General features: G+C 38.7%; 1 protein-coding gene across 2 annotated transcripts in view; it reads left to right on the top strand.

Moving 5' to 3' along the window:
• Positions 1-7,627: 7,627 nt before the first annotated feature.
• Positions 7,628-21,398, top strand: part of LOC111869871 — a 69,846-nt gene continuing 56,075 nt past the window's right edge. For both annotated transcript variants that reach the window (XM_023861721.2, XM_023861715.2), the window contains exon 1: positions 7,628-7,764. The gene's annotated coding sequence lies outside the window, so the exon portion shown is untranslated. The remainder of the gene's footprint in view (positions 7,765-21,398) is intronic.

The following is a 21,398-nucleotide window of genomic DNA, read 5'->3' as shown; positions in this document are numbered from 1 at the left end:
AGCATTACCCGAGTTCAGTCTCCTCTTAATTTCCTCCTGGATCAGGTTTTGATTTATTATCATCAACCCTAACATAAATTAAATTATTTTTCCTTAGCATTGCACCCAGCGGATTAAGGAGACCAAGTAACGACTACTTAAAGGCGAACTGAATTGGAAATAAGTGACATGAAACGGTCGTGTCTTCATTTGAGACACTAGTGCAGCATTTGCGTGAAGGAACTGAGAGAAACCACGGAAGCCTGCATTCAGGATAGCCGGTCTCTGGACTGAGATGCGACCCGTGACCTTCTGATTAAGAGACAGGAGTGTTATGTATTCCACTTAGAATGTCGGCGAATTTCTCTCGTAAAACGGCCTAATTCTTGTTATCTTCATTTGAGACACTAGTGCAGCATTTGCGTGAAGGAACTGAGAGAAACCACGGAAGCCTGCATTCAGGATAGCCGGTCTCTGGACTGAGATGCGACCCGTGACCTTCTGATTAAGAGACAGGAGTGTTATGTATTCCACTTAGAATGTCGGCGAATTTCTCTCGTAAAACGGCCTAATTCTTGTTATCTTCATTTGAGACACTAGTGCAGCATTTGCGTGAAGGAACTGAGAGAAACCACGGAAGCCTGCATTCAGGATAGCCGGTCTCTGGACTGAGATGCGACCCGTGACCTTCTGATTAAGAGACAGGAGTGTTATGTATTCCACTTAGAATGTCGGCGAATTTCTCTCGTAAAACGGCCTAATTCTTGTTATCTTCATTTGAGACACTAGTGCAGCATTTGCGTGAAGGAACTGAGAGAAACCACGGAAGCCTGCATTCAGGATAGCCGGTCTCTGGACTGAGATGCGACCCGTGACCTTCTGATTAAGAGACAGGAGTGTTATGTATTCCACTTAGAATGTCGGCGAATTTCTCTCGTAAAACGGCCTAATTCTTGTTATCTTCATTTGAGACACTAGTGCAGCATTTGCGTGAAGGAACTGAGAGAAACCACGGAAGCCTGCATTCAGGATAGCCGGTCTCTGGACTGAGATGCGACCCGTGACCTTCTGATTAAGAGACAGGAGTGTTATGTATTCCACTTAGAATGTCGGCGAATTTCTCTCGTAAAACGGCCTAATTCTTGTTATCTTCATTTGAGACACTAGTGCAGCATTTGCGTGAAGGAACTGAGAGAAACCACGGAAGCCTGCATTCAGGATAGCCGGTCTCTGGACTGAGATGCGACCCGTGACCTTCTGATTAAGAGACAGGAGTGCTATGTATTCCACTTAGAATGTCGGCGAATTTCTCTCGTAAAACGGCCTAATTCTTGTTATCGGATACAAATATGTTTTAGTATTTGATGCAATGTCATTAAAATCAATCAGACATTCATTTGACGTTGACATATTTGCTGTTTCAAAACTTTCGACTACCAGGTAAACAGTAATAATATATTTATCTTTTTCAGTTTCGTATTATTATAAGCGTTGCTACTATGTTTTCTTAACTTCTTCCTGTATTTATACTAGGAAACGCATTCACATCAGACAGGATATGTAAATACAGACGTCAGCAGATATGGAGACCTAAATCAGATATAATGGATCTTAGTTCGAAGTTATGAACACAGGAATAGCAGATGTAAAGGAAATGAAGGCTTTACTTGTACTGACAAGGTGATATTAAATTTATGCAATCCCGACCCCCCCCCCCCCAAAAAAAAAGAATTATAACGCAGGAATGAACTTGTTTGTATTATATTACACACGAATATTTTCGTATTAGTGACCAATTTCTAATTTTTTCTACGAAAAGGAAGAAAACATAAGTTGCGACTAAAAAGCTAGGTTGTCCTGTCACTAAATGTTTGCTAACCTTCAGCTCAGAACCTTTTGTCTTCTCGTCTTCTGCCTAAAAACATAAAAATTAGAATATACAAAACTATAATTTTGCCTGTGGTTCTGTATGGGTGTGAAACTTGGTCTCTGACATTAAGGGAGGAACATAGACTGAGGGTGTTTGAGAACAGGGTGTTGAGAATATTTGGACCGAAGAGGGATGAAGTGATAGGAGGTGGGAGAAAACTGCATAATGAGGAGCTTCATAACTTGTACTCTTCTCCAAGTATAATTAGAATGATCAAGTCTAGGAGGATGAGGTGGGCAGGTCATGTAGCACGAATGGGGGAGACGAGGAATTTGTATAGTATATTGGTGGGAAAACCAGAAGGAAAGAGACTACAGGGAAGACCAAGGAGTAGGTGGGTGGACAATATTAAAATAGATCTTAGACAGATAGAATGGGATGGTATGGATTTGACTGATTAGAGTGCTCTTATGAACACGATAATGAACCTTCGGGTACCAATAAAATGCTGGGAAATTCTTGAGTAGCTGCAGAATTTGGGGCTCTTCAAGAAGGGCTCAGCTCCGTGAGTGAGTGAACCACTTTCCTGCTTTTCTAACGAAGTTTTGTTGCGTCAGTTATCTGCTGTAGAACGTTAAATTATAATGACTGTGAATAGTGATTGGTTAATGAACAATGAAACGGCCATGACCTACTTTAAATTACAAATAACTTTCTAGAAAACATTGAGAACAACCAGAAAACTCTCAAAGAGTAATCTCGTGATTCGATCGAAATTCGAAACTGGTACTTGCGGAATTCAGAACAGAAACACTGTGACACCGAGGCGCTCGGTTATGCGCGCTGCTCGATGCGTGTTGGCTTATGAAGGTGGCAGATCGGGATAGGTCAGAGGAAGAAGAAGTGTTCAGCCTCCTCTAGGTGTTTTGTAAGATATCAGAGTCGTCATGATCATAAGTCCCATGTAAGAGCTTATAAATCAAATGTTGGAGTTTAATAAAATTTGGTGCTAACAACATGCCGCTAGAGATCATTTCTCCCTCTGTGCTTCGTCATTTCTTATCAACGGTTCCGAACATATTGGTGTAGTGGTAACGGTCCAGGCATATTCTGGAAGTTCTCGGTTCGAATCTTGGTGGGGACACGGCTATCTTGCCTGAGAATTGTTTGCAGTTTTCCTCGGTCTGTCCAAGTAAAAACCAGAAAAGTGTCTCGATTAGGAAACGGGCGATTCCTTCAGAATCATTGTTTATTTATCTTCCTACCATTCGAGGTCTACTGCAAGGGTGGCCAGACTTACTGAACATCGGTGTCGTTATAACAATTTTCAGAAGTTCGGGAACAGTAAACACATGTGAATTGGATGACACAAATGTGAAGATACTTGCTTTCCCCTTGCAGAATTTATTATGTTTCATTCATTCATAAAAATGGAACTTAGTAAAATTGTTTTTCACCTGCAGCGCTAACAGTGCTAAAGAGCCACAATCCGCTCGCGAACCACAGTTTGGACGCTTCAACTATATCATCTAGATACTGACAGCTTCGTAATATAAACCACAAAAAATATCGTAGGTAATATTAACATTGTTGATGCGCCATAGCTCAAGCGGTTAGTCGCTGGCTTCCCATCGTGGCGGCCCAGGTTCGATCCCGGGTCTGGTCAAGTGGGATTTGTGGTGGACAAAGTGACGCTGGGGAAGGTTTTCTCCGAGTACTTCGGTTTCCCCTGCCAATCTTTATTCCACCAATTGCTCCACAATCACCCTGACCTATCATCTGGGGCTGGTACAAGAGGCCAGAAGTGGCCGCAGTACAAGGGACTTAGTCCAACCCCACTAGCAATAAAGAAACATTGTTGATAATGAATGGCCTAGAAAGAAGAAGAAGAAGAAGAAGAAGAAGGTTCCCATTTCGATTGCAAGATTTTAGAAACGTAATTAAGGCGACAGGGAGCTACAGCATGTCGGCAGTGCTATTAGGGAATGCAGATATCTGCGTTACACTAGCACTTTAAGCTACCTTTTACATTTTTGACTTAACTTGAAGTTTCCTCTCATATTACTTACTTACTTACTTACTTACTTACTTACTTACTCATGGAGCTGAGCCCTTCTGGAGGAGCCGCCAATTCTGCAGCTACTCAAGAATTTCTCATCACTTTATGGAACCCGAAAGTTCATTATCACGTTCACAAGAGCCCTACACTGGTCCCTATCCTGAGCCAGATCCATCCAATCCATACCATCCCATCCTATCTCTCTAAGATCCATTTTAATATTGACCACCCCCCTAGGTCTTGGTCTTCCCAGTGGTCTCTTTCCTTCTGACTTTCCACCAATATCCTATATGCATTCCTCGTCTCCCCCATTCGTGCTACCTGCCCTGCCCACCTCATCCTCCTTGACATGATCATTCTAATTATACTTGGAGAAGAGTACAAGTTATGAAGCTCCTCATTATGCAGTTTTCTCCAACCTCCTGTCACTTCATCTCTCTCTGGTCTAAATATTCTCCTCAACACCCTGTTCTCAAACACCCTCAGTCTATGTTCCTCCCTTAATGTCAGAGACAAAGTTTCACACCCATACTGAACCACAGGCAAAATTATACTTTTGTATATTCTAATTTTTATGTTTTTGGACAGCAGACGAGAAGACAAAAGGTTCTGGACTGAATGGTAGCAAGCATTACCCAAGTTCAATCTCCTCTTATTTCCTCCTGAATCATGTTTCGATCTGTTTTCGTTGTTCCCAAATATCTGAAGTGTGCCACATTTTCAAAACATCTGTTTCCTATCTTCATGTCATGAGGGGAGAGTTTGGATGCGGAACGGATTCTTCTAGCTGAACCTAGTGCGCAATATAATTGTCAGTTTGGATTAACCTAGCCAAAGATAGGGATATCAGTGGCAGACTGTTGTGAGCAACAACGAGAATATCAGCTCTACAGAAGGCAGGTAATTCCTTCACTGGCTAAACGATTAGTCTATTATTTGTACAGAAGCTCAAGAAGAACTCCATAGAATGGTTAATGGGGTTTTAGATGGTGAACGCTTCTAACTTTAGTTCGCAGTTTGCTCTTAGAAAAGAACACTGCTCTGGATTTCTGTTATGAATACGAGCTACTTCAGACAAACGCTTTTCGATCCTCAAAGGATTATTATAATTATTACTCATGTTATTCTAACTACGTAGGTTAGAATGGATGTGGTGCTGATAGAGCAAAAAACTGTGCGAGCGGGTATTGTTGAGTGTAACAGCTGCAATTAGGAACATAATATAAACATGGTAATGATAAAAGATACTGCGAAATTCCTTTGAGGACCGAAACGAGTCTGTATCTATGTATATTAAATTATTATATTTATTGACTGGATGTGATAAAGGCCCGTTAAACAAAATTCCATTAGAGTTCTGATTACGAATTAATCCTAAAGCTATTCAAACAAATACAGTTATATTGAATGCACCGAATAACATTCAAGATAATCTGCGGTCTTTTACACGAATAATTCCTTTATCTATGTATATTTACATATATTTTCTTCCAACTTCAGCCTTTCTTTTCCGAAATGCTGAACATCAAGCAATAAAGCACGGGAATTAAATTAAGAATCTTGGACTTTATCAGTATTTTAATATGAATTCTGCAACTGAAGTTAGGCGATACTATAACTGGAAACAACAGAATGAGATCAAAATATTTTTACAGAAAATGAAAAGTAATTTTGTTAGGAATCGTTACTTTTGTTGCACCTTTGAAAACCCTGATGATAGTAGCTTACTACTGACAATTCGGTTACCTGTTATTGGTAAAAAAAAAACGTTTCTGATTGTACGTCATGCGTTGAGCAATCAACCTTACAGGAGAAAAGTCCTATGTCCAACGTTGATCAGCAAAATTTACGGAAGAGAAGTCCTGTGTGTTCAACAAGCTCTCGGGTATGGCGAGTCAGCCATTATGTTGAAACTACAACCTAATAATTACGTAATAAAGATGTTAACTATTACGTCACTCTTTGATAATGACTCACCTCAAAGATGTTTTAGACACGGGCTCTCTATTACGTCATAATGAAAAACTGTCATCATCATCTTCATTTCGAATTGAAATCTGAGCGGAAGCAAATGGGTAAAACGCTCTCTCTTGAGTAAATTGCTGACTAGCCTCAGGCCGAGCGCAGTGGCTCAGTAAAACAAAATTCAAAGCATCGATTGATAACGTGAGAAGTCGAAACTGTGTAAGACCTCCGGCGATGACGCTAATTTTAGGTTGAGAATTTTAACACCACGGGAAGAAATCGAATTATTTTATCGACTAGCAGAGAAAATGTTACGGAGGTAAATTAAGGCAGTCTCAAATTTAATATTTGCACTACCACGAAACCAGAATTAGCAACACTTTAAAGCATAATTACGGACAATAAATCGTTTCACGTGACTTTTGAAATGTAAATTATAGGGGAATAACAAACAGAAATGTGATTCACAAAAATTTAAGAAAGGAATGAATTCACTATTTGTTACCATTAATGTTATTGCCAGTACCACTGTCGTCGTCGTTGTCAGAAGCAACAGAGCATTGCTACATACCGTATAACACTCAACTATTTTCTATAATTCGTTAATTAGCGGTTGTAATATATATTGCTCCGCTGTCTGCAGTGTAGCATTTCAGGTTACAGATGTGCATGATTCACTAGAAAAAATTCAGTACAACTTTTCAATATTCTGTTTTGCGATGAATGCTTTCGTTATCAAATATTACATTCATGCATTCCGCGTTCGATGTGCCTGTTCGATGACAATTACAATACACTGCTCCGTAGGTAATTTCTTCCGCCCGCCTGTTATGTAGGTATAAAACTTGTTCCCTCGTAGTTTGTGTGTGTTTAATGATTTTGCTACTATAAACACTTGTCTTTATTGTATATTTATAAAAGTAACAATACGTATGTATATAATGATAGCGACGAAAGCGACTGTGATGATTATTGCCATGTACGTCCTACAAAATAACCCAATATCGTTTTAACTGCCCACTAGTCCTACATGTCTTATTATTTATACTTTGTACGTGAACATAAGATATTGACATCGATGTTAAAACCTGACGTTACTTTCAAACGTGATAAACTTAACATGTTCCTTACAGACTTGCACAGCAGTCGAAGCATGACAGTAACAACAGCCTGCATCCATTTCACTTCCTACCGCGTGTGAGATTTTGGGCTGTAGTGTGGATCAATAAAGGTCTCCCACGCTATCAGAGACTTGAAAAAGCTCTCCACAGCATCTTCATGCCCGCTAATTTTCACAATAACAAATTAGAGGCTAACCCATAGAATAATAACAGAAATATACAGAAATTGTAAGTGAAGGGTAGAAAATACAATTAAACCTGTAGTGCCTATGCTGAAGAAAGGTATTTATTGCAAAATAAGTAAGTAGGGGCGTAAGAAAATAATTATTTTCAGATCGAGTAACGATAAAATACAGTGACAAGACAAGAAATACTTCTTTTTTAAATACATTGAACTTGAAAGTTGTAACTGAATTAAACACAGGTATTAAAAAATATATAAAATTAATAGCATAAAAAATTTAAACACATAGAACTGTCGTATTTGAATTATAATTTCAATAGTTATTACTTACAGATCTAGCGGTACTCATCCTTCTATCCGTTCCATCATCACTCTGGCAGTGACTTCCTCCTCTCATGCCCATTGCAGAAACACGCATCCTCCTACAGATAAGTGCTATAAACAAGCAATATGGCGCCAGTGGAGGGAAGGGAGTAGTAGAGGGTGGAGGTTTTAAATATTGTCTTAAAGTTATTACATGTGAAATTTTGCATATTCAGTGTTAAGAGACCAATAGTTCTACTTACACAGCGTATGAAAACTCGCAGTAAGTAGTAATAATATGAAAATGCATTACCCTATCTCAGTTTCTGTCTCGTTTCTCACAGACACGACCGAGAAAAATGCATACATTAATTCTACTGAAAGCTGTTCGTATTCCCGTATGAAATTGCGTCGTGGAATCATTTCTTGAAGGGGATGAAACTGATATTGGAGTGAAAAGGTTTTAAGAAGTGCTGTGTTGCAATGTGGACATTGTATATGGAGTCAAGTATAAATAATACTGTATAATGAAACTTAACCTAAATTTAGGTGTTAGATCTATTCGTTCTTTGTAAAGTTATGGTTTATCAGAACTATGGTTATTTCAGTCTTTCTGCACAGACTTTTTTTTAATTGATCATTTACTAAATGAATGCATAAACATAATTTATAGTGGGGTCAGAAAGAGAGCTCCTTGGGAAATTGATATTACATTTGCCGTAATATGATTATTACAAGGTTTAACGGACCCAGAACAGATTGAGTACTGAGATTTTGTTGTGAGAGTAATGACATTGGTTGGTACGTTTATTATAAATGAAAGACTCCCATGCGTATAAGTAAAATTAGAATCAATTGCATCAAGTGTAACAGTGATTTTAATAATGAAATAAAGCCTTTACGTGTTTCGGCCAATGATGGCCATCATCAGAATGGAACTGACACTTCAAAGAAAATGCTTCACATGTATTTTGTGCAAAAATAAAATCCACATTACCACAAGACATTTGTTCACCAAGACACATCACACACTACACCACAACCCCACCCATCCACACACACACACACACACACAGACCCACACGCAGAATCAACACAATACGGACGACCTACTGTGAAGTAACACAACCATCACTGAACCTCACAGCAAGATTTTAATCAAACGGAAAATTCAGTCACTTTTAACATATTTTTGTTAAGTGGTTAACTCTTTATAGTAAAATTAGATTCAAACATGGAAATTATAGAGGTCTGGTTAACTTATCACTATTTATAAGATAAACTTATATTTTCTTTACATGCATATTATCACCCCCACTTCTGTCTCAATGTGAAGGTCTGGTGAAGTGACAATTTCACACCACTCATGCTTTAATCCAGAGCTTGGTTTTTTAAATTTTAAGTTGTCTTAGGATACATGGCAAATAGATGAGCAAGGGCGAGTCTTTAATAATAACTAGTTCTTCCATTCTTAGGGCAAAAAAGTAAAGTTGTTGCTGTCCTTAATTAGTTAAGCACCACCCCATGAAGATGCCTGAAGAAGCAGAGGTATAGCTGTACCATTCTTGACCATGGCACCAGATGGAGATGAGTGGTCAGCTGCAGTCCCCAGCTTCTTTACTTCCAAGGGAAAGAATCCCCAGGACCCATTGGTTAGGAGGGTGTGTGCCCCCAGAACTAGTCTGGACACTGTGGAGAAAAGGAAAATCTCTTTCCCATGCTGGGAATTGAGTCCCAGCTGTCCAGCCTGTAGCCCATGCCAACTGAGCTATCCCAGCCATCCATTCTGTTTTTAAGAGAAAGCATAATGTCAATAAGTATTATGATTTGGACATTATCCATCACCTTGTCTATTTTTTTAAAAACCATACTGTTTCTTTTTCAAACACAGTGTTTCAGAGACTGGATTCTGTCCCCAATCTCGGGTAAAACCTACTCAGTTGGATCCATTAGATAGAGCTAGCCCCTATCTCCAGACACCTATGCCAGTTTCAGAAGGGGTTCATAAACCAAGCATAACACAAACCATCTGTGAGAACTAAGAAAATATTCAATATTGAAGCTCCACACACATGAGGCCTTGCTGTCTTGAATGAAATCATACCTGAACAGAAGCAATACTCCTTGCGGTGCCAACACATGAAACAAACCCACTCCAACTACACTTGATGGTGCTGTAGTCTCTTGACATCTGCTGTGATGACAGGTGTCCAGATGGGAGAGATATCCACACTGGATTGACTGATTGGATGGTCCAGCAGAGACATGTGGGCTGATTCCTTGTATTTCCTGTATGTGGTGTTGGGTTCGATCTGCAAGACCTTCACTTCATTCTAACAAATTTTGTGGTCTTCCTCGTTTGCATGTTGGGCTAATTTAGATTTTTCTAGCAAACCCTGTGTCAGATTATATTTGTGTTCCTTAATGCGTACGTCTAGGGGTCTGCTTGTTTTGCCAATGTAACATCTGCTGCAGTCCCGTGGGATGCTGTACACACACTGCTTCAATTACTGGGCATCTGTAACAGGTCCAGTTGTCATTAATGTCCCACAGAGTTTATGTTTAGTTTTGAAGATGGTTCTGAGTTGAAAATGGTTCCCGATGCATCTGAATTTGTCGGCCATACTCTTGACAAACGGGATGACTACAGTACCCCAGTATGTTCTGTCTGAAGAGGGATGATTTCTTGTCGATGGCTTCATTACAGAGTTTACAAATTCATTAGGATATACACTGAGCATCAGATCATGTCTTATATTTCTGATTTCCTTGCTAAAATCCTTCTGGTTTTGACATATGACCTTCCCTCAGCTGTCCAAACTATGAACGATTCCCCTTTTTACGTGATGTGGGTGGTTGGACTTGAAGTGAAGATAACGACCAGTATGAGTAGGCTTTCGGTACACTTTGGTAATCAGTTTAGCACCCCGCTTCATAACCAGAATGTTTAAGAATGGAAGTGCATTAGTAGCCTCAACTTCCATAGTGAATTTGATGGTAGGCCTGATGTTGTTAATACGTTGAAGAAATTCCTGTAACTTTTCTGGTCCATATGGCCATATCACAAATGTGACGACGTATGTTAGCCATTTAGCCGGTTGTGTATTCAGCTTTGTCCAATGCCATTTCTTCAAAATGCTCCATGAAAATATTACTGACCACTGGAGATAGTGAGTCTCCCATTGCCATACCTTCCTTTTGCTGGTAGAATGTATCTTCAAACCTGAAGTATGTGGTTTTAAGCAGATGTCCAGTAGTTCCATCCTGTCTTCAGCTTGTAAATGTGAGCGCTCTGGGAAGGAGGTATCCATTCTGAATCTATTTCTTATGATTTGTAAAACAACTTCCACTGGTACATTGGTGAACAGGCTGACAACGTTAAAACTTACAAGGCAGTCTTCTTTTTGTTGATTTTATAAATTGTTCAGAGTTCTTTATGAAGGAACCTGTGTTGGCAGCCAGAGGGCTGAGGATGTTATGGAGGAATTCTGCCAGTGCATAGCAGGGAGAATCAGTATAACTAACTATTGGTCTGAGTGGGATATCAGGCTTGTGTATTTTGGGGAGTCCATAGATGTGAGGGGGTTTGCTGTGGTAGGGAGTCAGTTTATGTTTCAATGCCGCAGGAAGGACAGTTTTGTGTTTAGTAAGGAGTGTCCATATCTTCCTCTCAATTTGAGCTGTAGGATCCTTGCGTAGTAAGGAGTGTCCATATCTTCCTCTCAATTTGAGCTGTAGGATCCTTGCGTAAAATTTCACATACCCCTGAATCTAGCACACTGGATATCTTCTCCTTGTAAGTAGACTCATTCAACACCACCGTGCAGTTTCCCTTGTCAGTTGTAGAATTTGTACCTGCCTGTTGTTTTGTAGTAATATTCCATCCTCACAGACTTTCAGATCTTATTTGCATCATGTCAGTAGTTCAAAGCTTTTCTCATACATAGTTTTAATCTTTCATTAGTTGCCTTCCAGGAGAATATATGTTACATTTAATTTAGAAAAAATTATCTCAACATAAATTGTCACTTAAGGGCTCCTTAATCATATTCGTCAATTACTGAACATTGTTGGTGCTGCACACACTCAATACACAAATTTGTTCCATTTCCATATTAGAATTTGTAAGACACGAGAAAGGAATAAATGCACTGTTACACGTATTTGTAGATACATTCTGCAAGTCTCATGAAGTTCTTTCCAGCTTTGGTATGGATACATTTACACAGAATTTACATATCATGGCCCGTAAGGTTTGTTTTGCCTTTCAGAAAGGAACTGACTGACCAATTTCTTTGTCCCACCCAGGTGTACATATTCATCTAGCCACATTGTTGTAATGTGATGTACTTACCTTCACAAATTTTTAACTCTGTAGTGCTTTTAAGCAGATAAAATATTTTGTTGGGTAATGACATCTGTAAGCTGTACAAATATAAAAATGAAACAGTACACTTTGAAGAAAGGGTGGAAATGAGGTGATATTTTGCCGGATTTGAGGTTCTGACATCAGTGAGTATGAAGTCTTTGAGGTCATTACTGGTTATCTCCATATATTTTGTGATAAATACCATTAAAGCAATCATAAGAATACCCATGTAGCATAATACTTGTCATCCATTGTTTGTAGAAACTTTTTTTTTATTTTGTAGTACGCCCATTATATAAGACATGAAACCAGCAGACATTTCAGGAATAAAAAGAGGGAATATCTGAAATTGATGAGCTTGCAATGAACAGTAAGAACAAGAACATTAGAGACCTGTATAGAGGAATAAATGACTATAAGAGGGGTTACCAACCTTGAAGAAACTTAGCGAAAGATGAGAATGGTGATCTGCTTGCAGACTCCCACAACATTTTGAAGAGGTGGAAGAACTACTTCTCTCAGTTATTGAAAGTACATAGGGTCAGTGCTGTTAGGCAGATAGAAATGCACACAGCTTAACCGTTAATACATGATCCAAGCCCTTTTGAGGTTGAAATTGCTATTGCAAAATTAAAAAGGTATAAATCGCCAGGTAGTGATCAAACTCTGGCAGAACTTGTTCAAGCAGGAGGCGAAATATTACATTCTAAGATCCATAAGCTAATTACTTCAATTTGGCATAAGGAAAAATTGCCTTATCAATGGAAGGAATCTATTATTGTACCAGTTCACAAGAAAGGTGATAAAACTAACTAGAGTAATTATTGGGGGATATCACTGCTATCAACTTCATACAAAATTTTGTCCAGTCTTCTCTCAAGGTTAAGTCCATACATAGATGAAATTATTGGGGATCAAGAGTGTGGGTTTCATCGTCACAGATCAACTAGAGATCAGATCTTTTGCATTTGTCAGATATTGGAAAGAAAATGCTAGTACAATGAGACAGTACATCAGCTATTTGTAGACTTCAAGAAAGCCTATAATTCAGTTAGGAGGGAAGTATTGTACAATATTCTGACAGAGTTTGGGATACCCATGAAACTAGTTAGGCTGATTAAAATGTGTTTAAATGAAACTTATAGTAAAGTCTGTATAGGTAAACATTTCTCTGATAAATTTCCTATCCAGAATGGTCTAAGGCAAGGAGATGCTTTAGCGCCACTCCCTTTCAACTTTGCTTTAGAATATGCCATAAGAAAGTCTGGGAAAACCAGGTGGAACTGAAATGAAACGGGACACATCAGCTGTTGGTCTATGCCAATGACGTGAATCTACTGGGTGATAATATAGATACCATAAAGAAAACCACACAGACTTTAATTGATTCAAGTAAGGAGGTTGGTCTAGAAGTAAACACAGAAAATTAAGTATATGTTGCTGTCTCATCACCAAAATGCAGGGCAATATAATGACATAAAGATAGGAAACAGATGTTTTGAAAATGTGGCATAGTTCAGGTATTTGGGAACGACAATAACAAATCAAAATCTGATTCAGGAGGAAATTAAGAGGAGTTTGAACTTGGGTAATGCTTGCTACCATTCAGTCCATTCAGAAAACTGCATAATGAGGAGCTTCATAACTTGTACTCTTGTCCAAGTATAATTAGAATGATCAAGTCAAGGAGGATGAGGTGGGGAGGCCATGTAGCACAAATGGGGGAGATGAATGTGTATAGGATATTGGTGGAAAGCCAGAAGGAAGGAGACCACTGGGAAGACAAAGGCGTAGGTGGGTGAACAATATTAAAATGGATCTTAGAGAGATAGGATGGGATGGTATTGATTGGATTAAACGAGCTCAGGATAGGGACCAATGGAGAGCACTTGTGAACATGGTAATGAACTGTGGGGTTCCATAAAATGCTGGGAAATTCTTGAGTAGCTGCAGAATTGGCTGCTTCTCAAGATGGACTCAGCTCCAAGAGTAAGTAAGTAAGTCTCTTTGATGAAGCTTACTTCAGAAAGGTACACTTAATGATTCTAAATCATGTGCTGATTGCCAGGAACTTTGAGGACTAGAGGAGTAATAATATTGTGCTTGATCTGAGGCTGTCACAACAGTGACTAGGAAGGGTCCTACCTCCGGGGATATAACAGCACATAGTCTGAAACATTGGTTGATTTTTACAGGATTACATGGCATTATACGTATTTCAAATGATAGAACTCTGTAATAATAAAATCAATTAAGAGTAATCAGCTCTTGACTGTATGGAACAGATTGTAAATGTGCAATAATCATGGATCCTAAAACAAAAGGAGCTCACTGATAAATAAGTAGGCATATAACACATATTGTAAACTTCCGATTCATATAGTTGCCACCATTAAATGGGCTAATATCAGTATTTGCTACCAAATCTTGCATTTAAGTTCATTGTATTGCTTCCATTATACCATATATGGGAACTTTTAAGGTCTGCAATGTGTACTACACACATGCACACTTGTGCACTGCACACAGTTTACTCATTCTCACCTACTTACATTACAGTAGTGTAAGACAAATAGTAAAGAATTTATGATTTATAATAAAGAAATTAAGAGTGTTTAAATCTTTTAAATCAATCGCTATAAAATAATGTTTATAAAAATAAGAAACATATGAATCTGTAGATTAATATGTGAGGTTCTTCCAAAAGAAATTTTTCTCATGATCATTTAATTGCATGGTTCTTGCTTCATTTAGATTGTCTTCTGTGATGTAATAACGTAACCTGGTTGATCATTACCCGTGTTTTGGACAAATCAGCTGACTTCCTTCTATATGACAGCCCCCCACCCAAGTGGTGTCTTCCCTTCTGGCTTTTCTGACCAACATTATGTGTTTATCTCTCCCATACCCCAGCACTGCCCATCTATCTTGACTTTGTCTCCCTAATAGTATACCATTTTGTTGATTCAAAATTGTCTTGTAATATAAGCTTGGTGTGCTTTATGTGTCATTCTCATAATTCATACTAGGGGCTAGCCTCGTTGCAGATAATAATTTGCCATGAACCTGCATGCATGTCTATTATGCACTGGAAGATGGAATTAAGTTTACAAAATTCAGTACACACATGTGAGACATAAGGTATTATCCGATAAATAAAAAGGCATAGCACAGTAGTAGAGATTTGAATCATGAAGTGATTCTTAGAACACTTTTGCAGAAGAGAACATTTAAGTTTATGCCAAAAAACTGTGGGCAAGAAAATCTTCTCCATTTTGCTATGTAAGAAAGAGAAATACATAATCTTCAGAGCAGAAATTCTTATATTAGCCATTACTTTTCAGAAAAATAACTTCACTTCCCAAAATTTGGTATAATGTGTATTAAGCAGTTCTTTCTTGAAAATAGAAGTATAAGAACCGATGGTCCTATATTTGTAAGTACTTTTCTAAAAATAATTTAATTTTCAGAACTTTGCACAGAAGATTTTTAAGATTTAAAATGTTGTCATGATTCTTGTCATGATATATTTCATATCATGCTTGAAACTAATTTTGATCAGTGGAGGAACTTTGCTAGCGAATGATGGATGTCAAGAGGAATGTTAGGCTCTTTCATAGGCCACATTAAATGTCAATTAATATTCCATACAGTTATGAGATAAGTAACTTTCCCATGGTATTCTCTCTACTACTGTGTGCTTGTATTTTACCTGCACTTGCAGTAACTTCACTACTGCTCTTGTTCATTCCTGTCACATAAAGCAAGTCTACCTGTAACCAACTTCACAGAGGACTCCTCTTGAGAAACCTTTACATGGTCACCTGCTCAAATGTATTCCTGCATTTTATGGAACCAAAACTTTTATTTATGTGTCCACAAGAGCCCACCAGTCAGATCAATCCAGTCCACATTGCAACATTTTTTATTTTAGATCAGTTTTAATGTTATCTTCCTATCTATACCTGTGTCTCCCAAGAGGTGCCTTCCCATCATGTTGTCAGACTAGATTTCTGTAAGTGTTCCTCCACTCTCACACGTGTGAGGTGTGCTGTCCTTGATTTCAGCATTGCAATAGCTTTAGAACTTTTTTTCTTATTTAAAAGACTAAGCTTTGAATGTTGTTTTGGCAGTCAGATTAAAATGAAAAAGTTAAATAGTTCCATCCAGTGTGACTGGTTAAGATTTTCTTATTTCAATTATTCATACCCTTTTCATATTTAAAAACAACACAGCGGGCCACAAACACATACAGGACAACATTAAAGAACCCTCTTCTTGAGAACGACAAGGTGGCACACATTCAGCCCCCGTCAAAAGAAATAATAAGAGAGACGACACAAACCAGCTTGTTTTACGAATTCCAATAGAATCTTAACAAACTAACTGAAAATATTTTAATGTATTGGAACAGCCGCTGTAGTTGTAAAGACTTCAGATTTTACAGCCAATTGTATAATGTTTATATTGTATGTATATATTTTAACTTTTAGAACATGTACTGTAATAGTGGCTTCTAACTGTATTGATGTAAAGGTGTCCCTCTGAAGATGGTCTCTGAAGACCGAAACATGTAGGGGCGTAAATAATTGAAATAAGAAAAACTTAACCAGCCGCACTGAACGGAACTATTTAACTTTTTCATAATATTAGTGTGACGCACCAGAATGAAAAAAACAAAGTCAGATTAAAATTAATCTAATTAAAATTTTTGGCCCACCAGTATAAGGGCTTTCTAAAGCTCTAGCTTTACAACATAACCATGTGAGCAGGCAATGTTTGATTGGCAATATATTGACTGTATGACTGTTTTCTTGCAGGCATATATTTCAAGTAATGCTATAATGAATTTGATTTGGTAAAACAAACTAATAAATTTGCACTTCTCGTGTTGTGAACTGAGATAATTGCAGTCCTGTAGTCAAAAATTAGTTTTAACCTGTATAAATCAATATCTACAGCTGTGTAGTCTTTACTTGTAGAAATGAAAACTACATGAGAACTTTTCAAATGCATATTGTGAAGAAACCAAAAGTCATTGCTATTGGAATAAATGGCTTGGTTCAGGGACGTGATTAATACTTGATATTTAACATTGGCTTCAAGTCTTTTCATAATTCATAATTTATTTACATCCATAAACTGTTACATGAGTACGGCTGTCAGTTTAAACCATTTAAAACACTACAAGTCAGCAACTCTTAAAAATTTACAAAATGATACACAAAACTAAGAACAATACAGTCATCTTAGGATCATGATCCCCCTGCTGAAGCTAGCAACCGAGGATGACATCCGTCAACAATTCAATATAAAGCAACACATACACTTACACCATCTAAATACATTCACACCGCATCAGAACCAGTTCATTCAGGTTTTAAGTTTGTTGTAGTCTGCTCTTACAATTGCACTCAAGTTTGTGTAAGCTTGTTGTCTGTGCTAAGAGCAACATTATCAGGTTCAGCTGCGGGGACAACGCCACGTTGAGTGTTAGTGGTGTTATTTGAGCTGAAACCGATAAAAATAATATAGGCCTATAATCCTTGTTCTAATTCACAGTTTGTTTCAAGATACATCTCTCTCATTGTGTGTTATAAGTTGTTTTGTAGCATCCCAGTGTGTACAATATTATAAACTTGAAGAGCGCATGTACAGCATTCACCCGCATATTGACACCCTCTTTACAATTTCCAGTCTGTATGTTGATTTGTACTGAGTCAGCTCGCCAAAAACTTTCACCTGTCCGTTTTGCAGTTGTTTCTGGAAGATAAGTTTGGAGTAGCAGTCGTTATGCTCAGAAGAACATCCTGAGGTCTGCGGAGTCCATAAGAATAAATTGATTCTGTTCTTTTAGAAGCATACAAGCACCCTCGTAACAGTCTTTCCTTCAAGGAAATAATTCAAGTCATTATTATTATTATTATTATTATTATTATTAAAGTACAGTAAAAGTAAAGCTATCCCAGTAAGAGGCCGTGAAGACCCATAGGGTTGTGAGGTGTTCAGGGTTCCACATTTTCTAGACAGTCGGCTCAGAGATGGCGGTAAGGTCAGCCTTACGCGCCGGCCGCACTTTACTCCCCAGGAAAATTATTTAATTAATTCAGGTACTCATTTCTGTTAGAGGCTGAGTAGACCCCAGGGCCATAGTGCGGCTGGAAGGGTTAGATGAATTTAAAAAATCCAATGACCTCATCGGGACTTGAACCCGCAACCATTATTATTATTATTATTACAGTGAAATTTCACTAATTCAGAATTCGCGATAAATTGAACAACTTTTTTTTTGCACATTAAGACCTTGATTATCACATTGCCGCTACCTAAAATGTTTGTACACTTTTACATTTCATGACAATAAATTTATTTTATGGTATGCCGTCTAAGTTCCAAATTAAATGTGTATTGCCTAAAAAGACACATGAAGTCCCTTATATGACTTCCATGAACATATTTTTAGTAGGACTTCTTTAATGAGAACTTCACTAATTTGGACAAGGGTTCGCTCCCACTTGGTCCAAATTAGTGAGGTAGATACTGTATTATTATTATTGTTGTTGTTGTAACGATTTCCGTTACCTGTACTTCGCTTTTAGAAACTGTTGATACCAGAACCTCGGTTAGAAATATAGGAGACTTCAGTACCTTTTCTGCTTTCATTTCACGCAGTGCCGCAGCTGCAAATTGTATATTTAAAGACATCAGTAAACTATGTTTGACAGTCATTTTTACATTAATTTTTCGTCATTTTCGTTAGTCGCAAAATCCATATTTTGTGACATTCGGTATGTTATGAAGTTATACTTGTAGGAGCCGCGCCATAGCTCAAGCGGTTAGTCGCTGGCTTCCCACTGCGGCCGCCCGGGTTCGATCCCGGGGTCTGGTGAAGTGGGATTTGTGGTGGACAAAGTGGCGCTGGGGCAGGTTTTCTCCGAGTACTTCGGTTTCCCCTGCCAATCTTCATTCCACCAATTGCACCACAATCACCCTCACCTATCATCTGGGGCTTGTACAATAGGCCAGAAGTGGCCGCAGTGCAAGGGACTTAGTCCCACCCCACTAGCAATAAAAAAAGTTATACTTGTAAGATTTGGGGTATTCACGGCGGTGACTATGAAGAATGCCGTCTTCTGGGATGTGACGCCGTGTAGATATTGTGTTAACCGACGTTTCGGAGGAACGTATTGCCTCCATCTACAGGATATAAGATATCCGCGAACGATGAACCAGCGTGAGCAGGTGGCTGCAGACTGAGCCACTGCTGTGTTTGTGGCAAAGTTTGCCTTCTGGAATATAACACTATGTAGTCCATTGAATATCGACTGACGTTTCGTAGGAATGTGCTGCCTCCGTCTTCAGAGTTTAAGAGTAAGCCACGCAATTAACCTGCATGATTCAGGCAGCAAGCATGCTTCATGCCGGTTTCTTTCGTGGCTTGCTATTCACCACTGATGATAAAGATGATGTTATCTTCCGGAACCACGGTTGATTTTCAACGCTCTACGCGTCATATATCCCAGAAAACCTTTTATATTTTTTCTGGCATGCGTACCAGTCATTTCTCGTGGAATGTCCAAGCGTGGATTGTCGTCATTGAATTGCTTCGTTGTTTACCTCACTGCGACTAGTGTGTAATAATAGGTGACGTAAATAAACCAAAATGACTTCTTGTCCAATGTGCACTCATTAATATATTATTATAATCTTAGTGATATTCTTAAAATATCATGTTCCTAAGGAAAACACTGAAAATCATATAGACAGGCATATTATATTGTCGCTTGTAGGGTGGTATGCGTGACGAAATTAAACGGGTCCTAGTTCGCATGATTGGATTTACTATCAACTTGGTTTCCCCTGCCAATCTTCATTCCACCAAAATCTCCATCATAATCACTCGGGGCAGGCTACAATAGGCCAACTAGTGGCCGCCGTGCCGAGTGGACCCATTTGACTCCACCCCACACTAAGCGAAATTTACCTGTGTGGTCTGTTTTGCGTATATGACTTTCCGGCAATTGGTTATTATACTTACAGGTCACGTATTTTATATTAAGATTAGTGGCGATGGTTTCGTTTTGTCTCAGTTGCCGCCTCTAGCGTTAAAATGAAAGAATACAAAATCTCAGTTTAGTGACAAAGAGAGGAATGAAGCCACATCTCTAAAGGACGGCATAAAAGTTGTCCCTGTACTTAACTAATTAAGCACTATGCGATTAAGACTTACGGGGGGGGGGGAGATTCACATATTCTTGACCTTGGCACTAGTTGAAGGTGAGTTGTCAGCTTCACACCACGGCCACTTTACTCCCACGGAAAGAGCCTCCGGTGACCATTGGATAGGAGGCTCGGTGAACCCCAGAACCGCTCTGGACAACAAAGGAGAATCCCGAAAAGTAGTTTGCACTAAACATCGTTATACCTGTAGATACTGTAGGGTTCTGGCGATGGTGTATAACGCACAGAGATACTGGGTTTCGGACTTTGTCCATCGTCCGCATTCTAAATAACTAAGCAAAAACACGACGTTTCGGAAACTGGATCTGTTTCCGTCCTCAGGTGAGGGAAGCCCCCTACTCTCTCCTTCCTTTATGGTCCAGTGATTGAGGCTAACTCTATCTAAAGGACCCAACAGAGTACGTGTCTTCCCTCACCTGATGAAGGAAACAGATCCAGTTTCCGAAACGTGTTTTTTCTTAGTTATTTAGAATTCGGACGATGGACATAGTCCGAAAACCCAGTATCTCTGATCGTTATACCTGTCAGACAGTAGACTGTCCAACATAATGGTGTTACAGAGCCTTCAAAATGCGAGCATATTACCTAGAGCAAGGGTCTCCAAACTACAGCCCGCGATGTGATTTTATCCGGCCCGCGAAAGAATTGTGTTCAAGTTATTTCCTTAGACCAATGGTCTCCAAATTACGGCCCGCGATATAATTGTGCAGAAATGCGCCAATTGAACTAATTTTCCGATGAGTACAGTTAAATGTGATTCCGAGCTTATTGACCTGACATATTATACTGCAGTTCGATGGCTTAGCTGTGGAAAGGTTCTTTCGCGCTTCTTTCAGCTCAGGAATGAAATTGATATATTTCTTACCGAGAAAAACCATCACGAACCACTTTTATCAGATACCGAGTGGCTTTGGAAATTAGCATTTTTTGCTGATCTGGTGAACCACATGAACCATTTGAATTTAAAGTTGCAGGGTGAAAATAGCTTAGTCTGTTATTTATTTGCACTTATCAAGGCACTCAGAGCAAAGTTGATACTTCTGGAAAGCCAAGTGAAAAATTGTAACTTTGTTCATATGCTATATTGTGCAGAGTTGCATAAAAAGGGCGAAGCAGAATTTCCTTCCTCGTTTACAAATTTAGTCATTTTAGATTTGAAAGAACAATTTCGGAAGCGATTTGCTGAGTTTGATTCCAGTGCTCAGGAAATTAGATTGTTTCAAAATCCGTTTGACTGTGATGCTGCAGATGTCCCAAGTCAAATTAAAATGGAAATTATTGAACGTCAGGAAAATTATCATATTAAA

Source organism: Cryptotermes secundus, unplaced genomic scaffold (genome assembly GCF_002891405.2).
Source record: "Cryptotermes secundus unplaced genomic scaffold, Csec_1.0 scaffold958, whole genome shotgun sequence".
NCBI classification, from domain to species: Eukaryota; Metazoa; Arthropoda; class Insecta; order Blattodea; family Kalotermitidae; genus Cryptotermes; species Cryptotermes secundus.
Note: the sequence above shows the minus strand (reverse complement) of the source record. Positions and strands in the feature narration are given on the sequence as shown.